Source organism: Lygodium microphyllum, chromosome 23 (assembly GCF_053477565.2).
Source record: "Lygodium microphyllum isolate KBCC chromosome 23, Lygodium_microphyllum_v1.1.10, whole genome shotgun sequence".
Taxonomy (NCBI): domain Eukaryota; kingdom Viridiplantae; phylum Streptophyta; class Polypodiopsida; order Schizaeales; family Lygodiaceae; genus Lygodium; species Lygodium microphyllum.
The window spans coordinates 111,549,898-111,564,783 of record NC_141157.1 but is presented as its reverse complement, the minus strand read 5'-3'; positions in this window follow the sequence as shown (position 1 = coordinate 111,564,783).

Below are 14,886 nucleotides of genomic sequence, written 5' to 3'. Positions count from 1 at the left end.
TTTCAGACAAAAGCACGAGACAGGTAGCATATTCAACCTATAATAGAGCTTGTTTTATGACTATGTGTGATTGAGTGCCTTACATGATTACTTGTGATAGCTGACTCCGCGTGCTTCGATGTCTATGGGTAGAGAGCAAGAATCACACTACTAGGTTGGCTGCGGGGGAGAGGATACTCCAGCGGTATGAGAGGAATCAGTCCTCTCTTCAAGTCATGAATGAGGGAACAATGCTCTTCAAGATGGCCAGTACAACACAGCAATAGAAATAGTACCATGTGAAATCACTTAATTAGATGGATGTATGCACTAAACACAAGCTAAGTTATGAACAAGAAGAAACTTCACACAATAGAGCTCAAAGCTAAGGTTTATCTTTCTTGATGATTATAATTCTTCGTGATATGGATCATTGGGCTTTACTAATAAGAGATTAAGGCTAAATAAGAACTTGAAAAGTCAAATACATGAAACTTTTTTGAGTTTTAGTGATGAAGTCACTGTGTCTGCTATTGGAGCACTAATGATAAAGACTAGAGGGAGTCTCATGCTATGACCTTTTTAGAGAAACTATGATAGAAGTTCAAGTGGTAGCTCTTTATCATCAACATTGGACCTTTTAGCATAGTAATGCATTAGCGATAGTGGTCTCGTTGTTTTAGTCATAGTGGTCTCGTAAGCTTATTATCGTGTCTCTTTTGATGACAAGCATAGCCCCATAGGCTCTTTCATATAAGCAGATACATAATCTTCGTATAAAATCAAGATCCTCTAAATCTATCAATTACATGTGCAGTTTCAATAATGTTCAATCAAGAGGTCAACTTATATAAGCATCCATAGTGTATATCTCCTTAGAATGAGTTAATGAGAGTCTTTTTTTAACTCAAGATGCTCGAATTTGAACTTAATCAATGACTTTGACTGATCAAGTCATTTATTTGTTGCAAACAATGACTTAATAATGATATCGGTAAATCACTTAATTAGATGGATGTATGCACTAAGCACAAGCTAAGTTATGAATAAGAAGAAACGTCACACAATAGATCAAGTCATTTATTTGTTGCAAACAATGACTTAATAATGATATCGGTAAATCACTTAATTAGATGGATGTATGCACTAAGCACAAGCTAAGTTATGAACAAGAAGAAACGTCACACAATAGAGCTCAAAGCTAAGGTTTAGCTTTCTTGATGATTATAACTCTTCATGATATGGATCATTGGGTTTTATTAATAAGAGATTAAGACTAAATAAGCACTTGACATCAAATACATGAAACTTCTTTGATTTTTAATGATGAAGCCACTGTGCCTACTATTGGAGCACTAATGATAAACACCAGACGGAATTTCATGCTATGACCTTTTCAGAGAAAGTGTTGGAGAAGTTCAAATAATAGCTCTTTAACATCAACATTGGGACCTTTTAGCAAAGCAATGCATTACTTGGTCTCTCTTTCTTTAGGCAAATGGATACATGTAATACATTGAATGTGGTCACTGTAGTGCCGACTCATCTTAGGCCTAGTTCGTATACTTGAGCCTCAAAAACACTAGAATCTTAATACCTAAAAGCCATTCTCTAATATTTTTATCTTTCACTTTGCTTTTCAAAATCTTGAATGTGCCCTTAACTCCATCCAACTAGTTTAGAATCCAATCATGGTGACCACAATCAATCAACCAAGGATCCTTCAAACAAGACACAATTAAAATTCCAATTATCATTATTTTTACTCATCAAGATACTACTTCAAAGTTCAATCAATCATGTTTTTATCAAACAAGACACTAGTAAAAGTCCAATTATACGACACTACTTCAAAGTTCACTCAATCATGTTTTTATCAAATAAGACGCTAGTAAAAGTCCAATTATCATGGTTTTACTCAACAAGACACTATATCAAAGGCTCTCTTGGCACCTATCCCAGGGAGGAAAATAAATCCTACATGTATCCCTAGACCACCTGGACCGTATGTGACCCACCCATCGAGTGATACTCCAGTCCACTATGTGGATGAGCCTAGTGGCGATGAGCCTTATGTAAACCCATACATGTCGTACGATGAGGAGGGTAACATAGTCCTTATGGACTACCGACCAGTCTGTGTGATGGCATTAGGGAGGGGGAGAGGCAGAGGCCTAGGAGCACAAACCTAAGAGCCGATCATGTGTTGGAATTGCGGTCACCCACGATACACTTCTTCACACTGCCCTGAGAGGGAGCAAGTAGTAAATAGAGATAAGGCTGAACTAAGATGCGCTGAGTGTGGAATCACTCATCTCTTTATCGATTTCCCTAGTCAAAGACCATCCTCTATTTTGGGAAATGAACCATCGGTTCCATTGGGGATGTTCGACGTCGAGACACTCGATGGGGAGGCCACTCCTATCTTGTTGCATGTCATGACCCTTGTGCAGACGAAGCAGGCCGGGCATATCATTAATAGGACCTAGCAACCTTGATGCAACCTCAGTTGGAAAGAAGAGTTGGAGATGAAGGAAGAAAAGACTAGATTCTAAGGTCACCCTCAAAATCGGAAGTGCCAAAATACTACCTATGGGGAGGAAAGTCATTGATGCAGAAGAAGGAACGTCAGCTCCATGGACGACTGAAAGGGGAAGTGCTAAGGTTGGGGAGTATCCCAACCTGAAGCGCCAACTCGAAGCCATCGAGAAGGGGAAATAATGGGTGAACGAGGCCCATGAGCACCTAAAAGATGCTGAGCCCATACTAGAAGATGAGATCGATGATGTCTCAAGCATGAGTGCACCAATCTCTCTACCACGACCAAAATCAAGAGAGGCGATAACACCACAAGCAAAGCCAACTAGACAAAGGGTAAATGCTTTGAGTTGGCAAAACAGTCAAGGCCATGGGCCAAGAACCGCAAACTTAGGAGAGAGGCAAGTGACTAGCAACCTCCTCAATACACTGGTGACCACCCCTATAACTCTAAGCTTGGGCGACATGCTTAGGCAGCATTTGTTTAGGCTAGACCTTAGAAGACCTTAGAAGAAGTCATTTTAGTAATATGTATGGTCTTTTGTCTATTTTGGACGTTTGTCAATTTTGATGATTTTTGGAATCTTGAAAATGGAAGGTCGTAGCTTTTCATAGCATGCATGGGATTTAGTTATGTTCTCATGTATGCTCAGATGGATCATTATGTAACTATGGTGGATTTTCTGAAAGATGCAGATGCAGTTTGTCAACCTGTGTTGTCTTATTTCCTCTATTCTGATCCTTTGCAAGTTCATATATGAGCGTAGTGAGATAATCAGTGATGTAGAAACTGAAATGCCTATGATGTGAAGATGAAGTTTAGCATGAATTCGGATTTTCTCAATTGTCAGATTGAATGTCAAAATGTCATTTGAAATAGTAAAACTGTGTAGCTGCTGCTCAGTTGTGTACCATAATACGCTGGAGATGATGGTGTTTATGAAGGATGTTCATGGTGGAGTTTACTCTCTTATGTGGGAGGGACGAGTGCCATGCTAAGTAGTGGTTTTGGGGGTAGTTACATTGGTGGTTATGTTTTTGGAATCGGATGTTGAATGATTTTTCATTTTGGAGAATTTACAGCAACCTGTTCACCCGTATTTCACAAGGTAGGCAGCGCAGTGTGTAGTAGTGTGCAGAAGGGCATGAAGGTGGTAAAGATAATGGGATGCAAAGTGGCAATTCAGAGGATGAGTCAAATCAAAGTGCAAAGGAATTGGAGGATATAGAGAATTATGGAGGACTTTTCAATGAACCTAGAGGAGTTGGGCAATTGGATCTGACTTTTATAGGAGTAGTATTTGTGGTGAGAAGACAGTTGCAGTTTGATCTTTTGGGAATTTGAAGAGGTGTACCAATACGTCCTTCAGTACATACAACATCAACATTATCTTCAACAGGGAATTTGAACCCAAATATGCAAAGGAATATGGCAGCAGCAGCTAGAGCGGATTTATGCGTCAAGTTCAGGACCTTTTTCAGGAAGTCCAAACAAGACCCCGATTGCCACATAGCTCAATTTCAGACAAGGTGGTAGGCCAGAGGATTTGACGGAGTGTATGACGTGCAAGCCAATATGTGACAATTCCAAGCGACACTTGAGGGAAGAGCCATGCAATGGTTGAGCAATTTCAATATAGGGCATTTTGCAGATTATGCAGCATTAAGGGATGCATTTCTGAATAGATTCCGGAAGGAGAAAAATCCGAATGATGTGCTTACAAAAATCAAAGGGATTAAGCAAAGGAAAATGTTTGTGGAGGACTACACTCAAAAATTCAATCAGTATTTGAAGAGGCTTACAAATGCTGAAAGGCCTACAGATGAAATGTTGGTTGGATATTACATGCATGGTCTGTGGAAAGAATTGCGGAATGCAGTAGTAGGTGTAGATGTCGGAGTTGGTTTTAATGCCTTGGTAGATACTGCAACAAGAGCAGAAAATAGATTTGGAGTTACAAGTCCGAGTTCTTCAAGGAAGAGTTCTCGGGTGAAAAGGAAGGGAAAGAAGGGGAAGAAGAAGAAATCTTTGGATGACAGCAGTAATGATGATTCTGATACAGATACATATTCAGATACAGATTTGGATTCTGATTCAGAAGCAAGTAGCAATTCAGATTCCAACTCAGATTCAGATTCAGATAAAGGAGATAAGAAGAGGAAGCATAAGAAGAAGGGTAAAGAAAAGATCAAGGGGAGTTTAGTTCAAAAGATGGTGGAGAAGAAGTTGAAGGAAATGGGTGTCAAGCAAGAGTCAAGTAGCAAGAAAGCTCATTGTGACATTTGTGAAATGGATGGTCATTTGATAACTAATTGTTGGTATAGCCCAAAGTTTCGAGGACAAATTTTGGAGCGCGTTCAGCAAAAGATTCAACAAAATTTGGCGCAGGCAAGTGGAGTATTTCCTGATGCTCCAGGACAACAGAGGCCATTTAACAATTCAGGATGGCAAAGGCAACAACAATAGTTCTCTGTATGGAGACCACCTTTCAATCAAGATAGGCCATTCAGAGAGAATTTTAATCAAGGGTTCCAGCCAAGATTTGGTGGATTTTAGAATTCTAGACCATGGGTAGGAAATTGGAATCAACAGCAATGATGGCAACAACCATTGAATTGGAATCGACAGAATTGGAATAAGCAAGGGTGGAATTCACAAGGATGGAATTAGCAAAACCACCAAATGAGTAGTTAGCATAGCTACCTGCCCCACCTGTGCAGCCGAGGGAAGTAGAGAAAGCACCTCAAAGCAATTTAATTGATGTGGGGATTTCTAAGGATCATGGGACAAATCGAGTGTCAGCAAATTGTTATCTGGAATGTGATTGTTTGCTATGCAAGTTAGGTGAACCGGAAGTATTGGTGGTCGCGCGCTCTAAAGCAAAGCTAAAGTCACCTTTGGATTGGGAGGAACAGAAAGAAGTCAGAGATGACGTGGTTGAAGAAGTGGAGAAGTCAGAGGAAGAAGAGATGACATCCAAGCAGAAGAAAAAGCAATTGAAGTAAGTGGAGAATTCTGAATTGACATCCGGAGAATTGTTGAATACTCCTATGCATTTTACATTAGATCAGCTGCTCTCATTGGTCCCAATTTTCAGGGATAGATTTTACTCAGTTATAAGGATGTCAACTGTTCCAAAGATTTAGAGTGCATTGAAGGAGAATGTTGGAAGGTATCAAATCAGTCCAGATGATGTTGATTTTACCATTCCAACTATTAAGCTTGATTTTGATGGTCGCATATTTTCAGATGTTTTGCTAGATGGCGGATTTGAGGTAAATATTTTTGCAGAGGCTGAATTTTCAAGGCTAACAAATGCAAAGCTTGAACATGCATTATTTCAAGTAAGGATGACGGACCAGTGTAGAGTGCAACCGATAGGGATGCTGAGAGGGCAAACCCTCAAAGTGCATGGGTTGTTATTTCAAGAAAATTTTGTTGTTTTGAAAATGCAAAATGTAGGTAATGCTTATTCAATGCTATTGGGAAGACCTTGGTTCAAATCAGCAAAGCTTAAGTAGGATTGGGAACGAAATGAAGTGGTTTTAAAGAAAGGAAATAATATAGTAAGGATACCAATGACATCTATGAAGAGATTGCCAACATCAATAAAGCCAATGATGGCTCAGACTACTAATTTAGCTGAGGATGTTGAAGATGACGAGGAAGCATGTTTTCTGGATGCCAATCCCAATGTGGTACCTGTATTTGAAGTTGATGTGGAAAGGATTGTGCAAAAATATGTATGTCAGGAGGAATCTAGGAAGTCAGTTAAGGAGTCATCTTGTAAATCAGAGGATGTGGATGTAGAGCAGAATCCGAATCAGGAGTCAATAGTTTCTCATCAGTTAAAGTTAAAGAAGGATTTGGAATGTGCAGAAGGGGAAGTTGCACCAAAGGAGGCAATAACCAGAGCTAAATTCTTATATGACAAGTTGATGGAAAAGGTTTCATGGGTCAAAGAGGATGATTTGCAAGATTTGAATTTGGGATCTGAAGTTAGCCCAAAAGTTGTTAAAGTCAGTGTCAATTTGGATGACGGATGTAAGGAGAATCTTAAGAAGTTGTTGAAGGAGTTCATGGATGTATTTGCTTGGGATTATTCTGACCAGAAAGGCATGGATCCATGAGTGTATAAGCATTAGATCAATTTGAAGGAGGATGCAGTGCTAGTGATTTAGCAATGTTATAGGATGAATCCGAATTATGCAAAGCAAGTGAAGGAGCAGTTAGATAAGCTTTTGCAAGTGGGTTTCATTGTCCCACTAGATCATGCCGAATGGTTGTCACCAATAGTGGTTGTTCCCAAGAAGTCATGCAAAATTCGAGTGTGTGTGGATTATATGAAGTTGAATGTAGCAACAATCGCATATCCATTTCCATTGCCATTTGTGGATTCAATTTTGGATGATGTCACAAGGGGCATGAGATGTACATCTTTCTTGATGGATTTTTAGGGGACAATAAGATCCGGATGGCAAAAGAGGATGTCACCAAGATGTCATTTATAACCGAATGGGGAGCATTTGCATACACAGTGATGAGCTTTGGATTGAAGAATGCACCACCACCATTTTCCAAGGCATCTTTCAAAACTTTTGAGCCGTACCTGACAGAATTTATGCAGATTTTTGTGGATGATTTTTCTGTGTTTGGAGCAAAGGCAAAGCATTTGGAGTATCTTAGGAAATGTTTGGAGAGATGCCGACTCTTTTGGATGTCTTTGAATCCTTATAAGTGTGCAATCGCAGTGCAACGAGGGAAATTTTTGGGTCATGTCATCTCACATGAAGGGATGTCAATTGACTCTTTTGACAAGATAAGTGGAATCCAGAAGGCAGTAGCACCTGACAACTTGAAGGCGGTGTCAAGATTCATGGGGCAAATAAAGTGGCATAACCAGTATTTGCAGTATTTGGCATATGTCAGTTCACCTTTGACGCATCTAACAAAGAAAGATGTTGAGTTTGTGTGGGGAGATGCTCAGGAGAAGGCATTTTAGATTATGAAAAAGATGCTTGTGGTTTCCCCTATCATCCAACCACCACATTGGCAGCTACCATTTCATGTGTTTGTGGATGCATTGGATATGGCAGTCGGAGCAGTTTTGATGTAGGAGAAGATCCGGGAACCGGTGTATTATGCTAATCGGATGATGAAACCGACTGAAAAGAATTACACGGTCACTGAGAGAGAAGCTTTGTGGATGATTTTTGCATTGGAAAAGTTCATGCATTATTTGCTAGGGAATAAAGTGATCTTTCATGTGGATCATCAAGCGCTCATTTTCTTGGTGAAGAAACCAAAGCTAGAAGGTTGACTTGCCAGATAGATGATTTTGTTACAAGAATTTGATTATACAGTGTTGCATACACCAGGCAACAAACATGCAGTGTGGTAGATTATCTTAGCAGATTGGAGCATGTGCAGGAGACACCTGGAGTGTCAGTTTAGCTTCTGGATGTGGAATTGTTTCAAATACAAGGGCAAGTTTTTGACAATTGGTATGACAAAATGGTGCAATTTTTGACAAATGGAGTGTTGCCTTCTAATATGTCAACATACCAGAAGAAGAAGTTCACCTTGCAGAGTAGGCCATTCTTAATAATTGCAGGAGCATTGTATAGAAAGGAGTGGATTAGATAATTCGAAGATGTGTTACGGATGAAGAGCAAAAGGCTGTTTTGCAGGAAGCACATCATGGAACATCTGGAGGACATTTTTCAAGAGAAATTAAAGGAAGAAAGATTATGCAAGCAGGTTTGTGGTGGCCATTGTTGCTTAAGGATGCATATCAGTTTGCTAGGGAATGTTTGCAATGTTAGAAGATTGGGCAACCAACTTCAATGGATAGGATGCAAGATCATCATGTGTTGCCAATTGAGCCATTCCAGAAGTGGGGATTAGATTTTGTAGGTCCCATAAAGCCAAAAGCTAGCAAGACAGGAGCAAGATATATTTTGGTTGCAATGGACTACGCCACAAAGTGGGTAGAAGCAGTACCTTTGAGAGATAACAAAGCAGCAAGTGTGACCAGATTCTTGTACAAGCACATTATGACAAGATCTAGATGTCCAATTGAGTTGGTGTCTGATCAGGGTGTGCATTTTCTGAATTTAGTTATTGAAGAGTTGACAAATAAGCATATGATTATGCACAAGAAGTCAACCCCATATCATCCTCAAGCGAATGGGCAAGTGGAAAGTATTAATAAAGTGCTGGTGAGGATTTTGAAAAAGATAGTGGTAGAGAACATATCTGATTGGGATGACAAGTTGGATTCAACATTGTGGTCATTCCGCACAGCATATAAAGTTGCAATTGGGATGAAACCTTTCAAGCTAGTTTATGGGATTGAAGCTGTTGTTCCAATGGAGTATGTAGTTCCCAACTTGAGGCTAGCAGTACAACATAGGATGAGCCCAGAGGATTCAGTCTTGCATAGGCAAAGGGAGTTGCTGAAGTTGGAGGAAGATCGGATTCAGAGTGCATATGTAGTGGAAATAAATCAGAATAGAAGGCAAGCATGGATTTCAAGGCAGATGAAATTTAAGATATTTCAGAAAGGGGACTAGGTGATGCTCTATAACTCAACGTTAGGACCACATCATGGTAAATTGAAGTTGAGGTATTTTGGGCCTTATCAGATTGTGGAAGAATTGGGGCAAGGCACTTTCAGATTGCAAGATGTGTTTGGGACTCCAGTTTTGAAGTCGGTAAATGGATTCCGCTTGAAAAAGTCTTATGGGAAGGTTCTTGAAATTCCTCATTGGTTGGTGAATAAAGTTGAAGAAATAGCAGTTAACTGGGTAGACGTTGTGCACGAGGTCCTAGTAGACAATTCAGGGGAGGTGACTATTTGTCAAGATAAAAGTGATGGCACATGCTTGCGGAGTTGCTGCAAAATGTGGATTGTCGAAGAGTGCTATTAGTGTTCATATTGTGGAGTTCTGGAGCAATTTTGTTAGAGGGGATGTCACCAAACTGGAGTGCGGAGTATAATTATAGCAAGTTTAAATTTGTGGGCCACATGTGTGAAGAGACTTAAGTTCAGTACACTTTTAGAGGCTGATCATCATTTGTGCAACCCACCTAATGAGGTGATGTTTTATGATATATTTGCATGGCAACATGCGGTACCCTTTGTGCAGGCCATCCGATCATTTGTGCGCAAGTTTTTTAGCCTTCAAATCGCCATGTTCTCAGGCAGCATGAAGCGAAAGCAACAAGCTATCACGCTAGTGAGTCTATGACACACACAGGGTCCATGAAGACGAAAATGGAGGAGCTCTTGTGCCCTAGGCGAGAGAGCCTGCATAGTGTCGAAGGAAGCAAGGAAGCGGACTCTAGTGGCGATGATGTAGAAGAAACCGAAGTGGATGAAAAGTTTGATGTGATGGACAGAGAGACGGAGGTTTGGCTACAAAGCATCGGGATGTATGATTATGCATGTTTGCCATGGGATCTCTGGGTGAAGAATGAGTATGCAGAGAAGCAGCTTATCTACCTTAGAAATAATGCAGGGTTCATCGTAGATGACAAGGAAGCAATACCACAGTTGGTAGCAAAAGTGTTCAGAGTGCCTTATTGCCTAGGGAAGAAGGTGAAGAAGATCAGTGATGCTATCATGAAGGCGGAGTTTAGAGCCTCAGAAGGCACAAGGTCTTATTACATGGTACAAAATTGTGACAAACCCTGCAGCTTTGACCTGTTTTGGTATTTAGACAAATTTTGTCTACTGGCATAGATGGCTTATATGTCCAAAGAGGATTTTGCACCTGTGTATCATGCAGAGAGAGGGTCGTGAAGATAGATTGGGCGACCTTCATTTTTGACAGGATGCAGTTGATAGAGCTAAAGGACAAGAGGAGATCCCCTTCTCTTGCAAAGGTATCACCTTACTTGGCAGCCTTATTCTTTCATGTGCTGCAGGTCCCATTAGTGCCATTGGTATCACCAGCCACCAGTATTGGGGGAAGATCTAGTCAGGGGAATGTCAGTGAGTCCAAGAAGAGGAAGTTGATATTGGAGCCGATGTCTTTTGAGAAGTCAAAAAGTGGAGTGGGGCATGGCTTAAAGAATAAGGAGGGAACGCCTCTTAATCAGAAAGAAGTGGCAAAGATACCATTGTTTCCTCAATAGCAAGTGGTGCCAATATCAGAATCCAAGAACAAAACCATCACTTTGTTTTCGTGGAAGTTGAGCTCTAGGGAGTAGACTCCAATCACACAAGACATTAAGCCAAATCCATTCTCACACGACTATAGTTCGAAGGTAGTCGGATTATTTTCTCTGCAAGATGCAGTTTGAAGTTTGTCAGAATTGAATCAGTTCATTTGCAATCAAGATGCTATGATTTTGACTTTGGAGAAACAGAAGGGGGATGAACAGAAGGTCGACATGATGGAAATAGAGATTAAGAGGTTGTAGGATAAAGTGGAGGAGCTGATGGATGATGGAAAAGCTTGTTAGGAGGGCTTAGTTCGTGCAGAAGCAGAGAGTCAGAGTCGCTATGTGAAATTTCTTACAGCAATGCATGATTTTAGAAGTTGGGTGGATGGTTTGAAGATGGCCACAGAGAAGCACTTTCAGGATGTGGAGGATAAGATTGTTCAATTCATTTCAGATAACCACTTCTTAATGAATCGGCTGATGCCTTTGGTGGAGTTGGAGAAAGCTACCTTAGATGGGTAAGGAGTAACTGGGGTATTGTTGGCTAATGCGGATGCAGATTCATTGAAGTTAGAGGTGTTGAATACATTAAGGAGCTCTGAGGCCAGGCAGTTGAATTGTTTCAAGAGCTTCTGGAAACACCTATTGACAAGTTCAAAGCCTAGTTTGAGGCTGCACGAGAACATTCACTTCGGGCAGAGAATGCAGAGATGAAGGCAAAGATTGCGGATTTGGAAATGCAGCTGGAAGTAGCAAGGCAAGAAGCTAAGATGCCGATGACTTTGGAGGCTTTTGATAAACGGATTGTGGATGATAAAGTGCAGGGCAAGGAGGATGCTGAAAACTTGGTAGTGTAGATTGAAGAAAAGGAAGCAGAGGCGGATTTAGTCGGATGTTAAGCAGTGGAAGGAGGAATTGAAGATGCAGCAAAGGAGTCATCGGAGGTTGCAGATAAAGAAAGGGGCGGCACGAATCAAGGGACTGTGGGTTCGAGGTTAGCTGTTGGCTCAAGCCACCGAGCTGTGTCAAGTGTTTAGGCTAGACCTTAGAAGACCTTAGAAGAAGTCATTTTAGTAATATGTATGGTCTTTTGTCTATTTTGGACATTTGTCAATTTTGATGATTTTTGGAATCTTGAAAATGGAAGGTCGTAGCTTTTCATAGCACACCTAGGATTTAGTTATGTTCAAATGTATGCTCAGACGGATCATTATGTAACAATGGTAGATTTTTGAATGAAAGATACAGATGCAGTTTGTCAACCTATGTTGTCTTATTTCCTCTATTCTGATCCTTTGCGAGTTCATATCTGAGCGTAGTGAGATAAGCAGTGGTGTAGAAACTGAAATACTGAGTCTAATGTTGCATTCCATGCCTAAATCCTTGCACACCAATGTTTTTTGGGAAGACACAGTGAGAGTGGAATTTTGGTGCTGAGAAGTGCTTAAAAATAGCTAAAAATTATGAATATCAAGGGAAAAATATTCAACATCAAAGGTGGCGGCTCGATCTAGGACGATTTTAAGCGCCAAAGTGCTTTAAAGGCGCCCGAGCGACACTTGTTGATTTTTCATAATTTTTCAGACAGTCCTGCAGGTTGACACGAGTTACTGGCCAATGCGGGATGCCAAGCAGGACACCCAGGATTTTTCAGAGCTCAATTCCGAGTCCAGACGGGGAAGGGGCCAAGAATTGGTTAAGATTTGAAAGGGTGGCCACAACATGGACCAAAGGGGGGGTGCCCTTTGGGGGAATTTTAACCCCCCCAACCAAAAGGCATGCAATTTGAATGAAACAAATCATGGGATGAGGAAGAAAACGTGGCCAGCAACAGTGCCGAAATTTGCGCCATGAGAGGATGGGAGGCATCATGCAACTTACACACACCCTGCTTAATGGATTATGGGGCTTCATTCCCGTCTGTCTGTGGACTCTATTGCCTGTCTTTGCTCCTCCAATGGTAGCCTGAATGCTAAGATGGAAATCTAGTCTTTCTCTCTCCTCCCTCTCTCTCCCCTAAAGGCAGATTCATGTGGTGAAGAAGAAGAAGAAGAATGGATGATGGATGCTTGTCCAATGAAGACCAGATTGCTCCGTGGTGCAAGAAGATGGAAGATTGCTGACTGTGGACTGTCATGAGCATTAATGGTGGCTGGAAATCAGTCCCGAGATATGGCAAATAAAAACCCGCAACCTGCTAAGAACGGTAATCTCATTTTTACAAAGGAAAATGGTGTTTTTATGCAATTTGCTTCATGAATTCTTGTTCCCATGGGATGATTATGCATTATAATGTTGTATGCAATGTCTTCCAACTGTTTGAAATCAGAAAATCATAAGTGTTGTGGATGAAATTAATAGTGTACAACTCGTAAAATACACAAAATATGGGAAAATTGGGTGTTTTTGAGATATCAATGGAAAATATAATAAGACACACCAACTAAACTTGTGTTTTTGTTGCAAATGGACCTAAGGGCCACAGCCCACAACTCATTGTGAATTTTTAGTCATTTAATGTTGCAAAAAATACAAGAAAAATAGGAAAAATGGAAAAAAATAGGGGAAAAATGGATTTTGAGTCCCGAAAATTAAGGAAAAATAAGATTCATATTTGTGGATGTATGGGGGGTCTGAAGTATGAGGTTTAGCCTCAGTTCAGCCCTACCTTTATGTTTTAGTGAGTTTTTATGGCTTTTTATACAATGAAAATGTGAAAAATGAACCCTAAACCTATGCACCATGCACAAACTAAATGGGTGAGGGGGTAGAGTGTATGAAAGGTGTTTAAATGCTGAATGAAATGATGGAAAGCTTGCTGGTTTTTATGCATACATTTAGGTTGGTCCATAATTAAAAGTTAAAAACCTAGTAGCACAGGGGTTTCTCGGTGCTAGGTTCATGCAACGCCACATACGAGCGATAGTTGAAATCATTGAAAGAAATGTTTTCCACATGTGCACCAATGTTGATTTTCTTAATTGTTTGAGCACGTGGACATTCACAATTTTCATGAAGCATAAAATGATAAAATGTATCAGACAATATCTCCTGGATGCATAGCAATTGCTTTCTAGAGACATGACCAACGTTGAGTGAGTAAGGTTGTCCAAGCTGTAGGCTAGGCGTTGGGTCTAAGGGAAAGTCAAGTGAGGAAGCATGGTATATCTCCTAGAAATAAGCGGATCATAAAAGAGAGAAGTTTGTGTGTGATATTGTGTTATATATGTTTAGCGACGCATCGAGGGGCCAATCCCCAAGGTGTAGGAGAGTCGCAGTGAGGTAGCAGCAGTCAGTCGTGGGAGGACCTCCTATGTTTGTACTTCGTGCTATTTGGCAATGTGCTGGGACTCCCTTTGAGGAGTGTTAATTGGGTTAGAGTTGGACTATGAGACATGATACAAATGCAAGATGTTTAGGAAGATGATGTATGTGTCATCCACGCTCCTGGCCGCGAGGCCGTGGGGTTGTTGAGCGCATGATAGAGGTCCGGCTAGTGTATGAGCCAATGCCGGCCCGTTTTAGGTCCCATCAGTGGTGCGTCTACCGGGAGCTGCTTAGAACTGGTGGTCCTCGAATCCTGGTTGTCTAGGGACCAATTAGCAGTTTATGCCAAAGGATACTGAGATTGATCCATTATTCATCGATAAGCATCGTCTAGCAGAAATCCAAAAGCAAGAGAGAGACGAGAGAGCTAGGCGATGTGCTGAAATTCTTAGGAGATACTCCCCTAAGCGTAGCGGTGCTGAACCCTTATGAGGGAGTGGGTCTAGTGGTCTTGGTGCCACAAGCAGTAAGTTAGGAGAAGGTGGAAGCTCTAGTGCTCCCCTTCCTTCCATAAGCCAGTCTACATCAAGTGCGGGAGGTGTAACCCCACCGTCCCCTATTTCTAGTGCAAATCCAATTTCCATCATGGCGCAACCTATTGCAATTCCTGTAGGAATGACGAATTTGCCGGGTCTAGGTTACCCGCTACCCATTTTTAATGGGCTAGTTGAGGAAGATGCGGAACTCCACATTAGGGAGTTTCAAAAGCTGATGTTCAACTGTCGCATCCAAGAAGAAGGACATTTAATGATGTTCTTCAATATGACTCTCAAAGGAAGAGCTACCATATGGTACCATGGTTTAGAAGCCAGAACCATATTGAATATTGATGCATTTTATGGAGCTTTTCGAAGGGACTTTGCCCCTGA